This window comes from Plectropomus leopardus, chromosome 2 (assembly GCF_026936395.1).
Source record: "Plectropomus leopardus strain MGB_pleo_1.0 chromosome 2, ASM2693639v1, whole genome shotgun sequence".
NCBI classification, from domain to species: Eukaryota; Metazoa; Chordata; class Actinopteri; order Perciformes; family Serranidae; genus Plectropomus; species Plectropomus leopardus.
In genome coordinates, this window is record NC_142177.1 from 14159742 (window position 1) to 14162821 (window position 3080).

Below are 3080 nucleotides of genomic sequence, written 5' to 3' on the forward strand. Positions count from 1 at the left end.
ATTAAATATGCAAACTATTAACTAAAGCTGTTAAATAAATGTAGTAGTGTAAAATGTACAAATTCTGTCTACAAATTGTAGTGTTTAGTACAGCACATGAGTAAATGTACTTAGTTAAATTCTACCACAGTATACAAGTGTAACTGAAACACACATTATTACATGATGCTCTTTGCAGTCAAATATATAGAGTATTGCAAAAGTGGCATAAACAACAGCCCAAAGGCATCCTTACAATCAAAAATATGCTTATCATCCTTTATTCAGAATGTAATTTATCCAGATTCATCTCACACAGTATACCATATTTAGCTATTTATCTCCAGATCTGTGCACCACATTAATGCAATCTACAGGCTGTAGTTAAAAATGACAAACTGTAAACTAAACTACAAAGAGATTAATTATTTGTTAGTAAAGGTGTTGTCTTCATTCTGTGGCTGAGATCACTCACATGACCCCATGCCTGTTTATGTGTGTACCATATATTACACAAGGACTTTATTCTGCCACACAGCTGTTTTACTCGCTCTGATAAACACATTGTGACTAGCGATTCAAAATACAACAAGCTGTGGTCAGCTCTGTGCAACGCAACACACCAGACAAGCTTTGAACGCACGCATCTGCAATTCAAGCCTTTTAAATAGTGAAACCGTCTCCAACTGAACTGTATTTATGACGTACGTGTACCTAAATTACAGACTCCAGTGAGCCTAGCCCTGCCCGTGACCATGATGGAAATGAATGACATCCTGCCCCGTGTTGGGAAACTATGAATGATGATGATGGAGTAGCTCTCTTACTATTACTGTGTGGTCACTGTGACATACAGCAGGCAAAGTCTGCAGTACATACTGGTGTTCAAAGTCTAGCGGCTGATGTCAGGCTTCACCCAAACGTTTTGTCTCCGGCCTCCACAGGGTGGCAGAGTGGGGTGAGAGATTATCTCATTACACTGAAGTTGCAGACCTTTTTAGCTTGTGACACCTTAAAACAGAACAAAGTCTACTTCTGATCACTTGAGCAGCCCAGCCAAAGAGTTAGTCTTCCTTTATAGATTGTTTCATCTGAAGGATATTAGATACAAAGCACAGTCATTCAAGTAGTTCCTAATTTTCAGACAAGTTATGGGTAGTCCTGAAAATTCCTTATTGTAATGGTGTTTACAAAGAATAAAATTAGAAACTTAAATGCCTAATTTGAGGGCTATTTCTGATTTTTTTTTGTAGCAAATCAAATCAAAACAATCCAGTAACACTGGGAATGAACACTGTTTGCACAGTACTCTACGTATTGGATCCTGCAAAAAATGCACTTTGCAGTGCTGATCAAACTGAAATGTCCTCAGATCCTTATTTCTTTGACAATTGATTACATGTATAATCAACAGTCACCAAATGAATACATTAAGTTTCACAGCCAACTGATTATCTGTAGAATATGGATAAATGTAGAATTACATCATTAGAGGATGAGGAAGGAACAATTTCTCAGACAAAAAAAATCAACATTTTAGTTTAATATATGTAAAACATGATGCAATTGGATTTAATTCGTTTTAATTAATGCAATTTAATATATTTGAGTTCACTTTAATTCATTAGTTTTTTTTTAAATTCAGTCAATTTTGTGTAATTTAATACAATTTATTGTAATTATTCTAGTTTATCTGATTGAATTAATTTAATGTATTTAATATAATTCATTTTCATTATTTTGTTTATTATATAGTTTATTAAGTTTATGATACTTTATGTGATGTAAGTTTAGCATTGCGTGGAGAAAAAAGCAGATTATGGTAAGAAAACGGTTTTCTTTCATTAAGAGCTTCCGACTCATTTTAGCCTTCAAGACTGAGTCTGAGGACGTAAACATCTAAATTCCTGAATCACTCCATTCACAGCAGAAACATACCTCTGTTATCTGCAGACATGAGACGCTCCCTCTTTTGTCTCATCTTATTTAAAAATGCAGCACACTGCAATGTTTTTTCAAGTCTGCATGATTAGATGTAAGTATGTTCTGCTATGTGTGGTATGAAAACGGGGGTGACCTTATTTTGCTCCTTGACCTTTGACCTGTTTGCAGCCCAAAGCTAAAAGGGGTGGAAAACAAGGTGTCACTGTGAGAGTCAGACATTGCGATGGCAACTTTTGAGAGACTGTGTAAAAATTCCAGTTGGTTATAGAATAGTAATAATAGTTTCAAAATTCTGGATGTTAAAATACAGATGTGGTGAAATAGTAAAAGCGTGTTCCACTTTCTTGAATCCCCCAAAAAATTATGTACGAAAGATGCCACATTATCAAATTTGTTCCACTGTTATCCAGCCCAGGGCTCTGCTTGAACAATCACAAGGATTATAAACACATCTTCTTGTCTGTCACAAAACCCCAAATTCAGCTCCAAAACAAGCCTTGAGGAGAACTTGTATCCACTTGCCTGACAGTTGCCTCAGGAAAAGACACATTTTCTCACTGTGAGAGAAGTGAAAGTGAGTTCCCTCTGCGAGGTTAATTTCTACTGGCACTGCTTCTGTTGCACAGATTTCACAACTTCTGCACACTCCAGTGTTCGGCACTTTGACATTGCTGACAAAACAGAAGAAATTCAGTTACTGGTATATTATTATCACATAACAGACCATGAACTGAACAAAAACCTGCAGGTTTTGCCCCAAATTACTGAGAATCACTTCATATTTTGTATAACTTCTGAAGAAATTACATTATGAAGAGCATGCACTTGAACGAAACAGTGGCCCAGTATTCCTCTGAATGCTCCCGCAGTGTCAGGAACTGGTCAAGCCAGATCTCTCAAAAGCCTTAAGCCACATCCTCACAGAGGAATGAATTCCCACTGTATCTCATGACTCACCACATCTTTTTATGGCTGAGACTTTATACCCAATACAACTGGCACCAACGACACACAAGCTGATCCCTCCCCGTTTTATTACACTACTGTATCAGCTGCTGAGTGTTTACTTCCAGTTAGTGGAGTCAAGTTGAGGGAGGAGATTTGAGGGAGGACCCACCTGTAGAGAGAGGAAATCTGACAGCGTTGCACCACTGAAC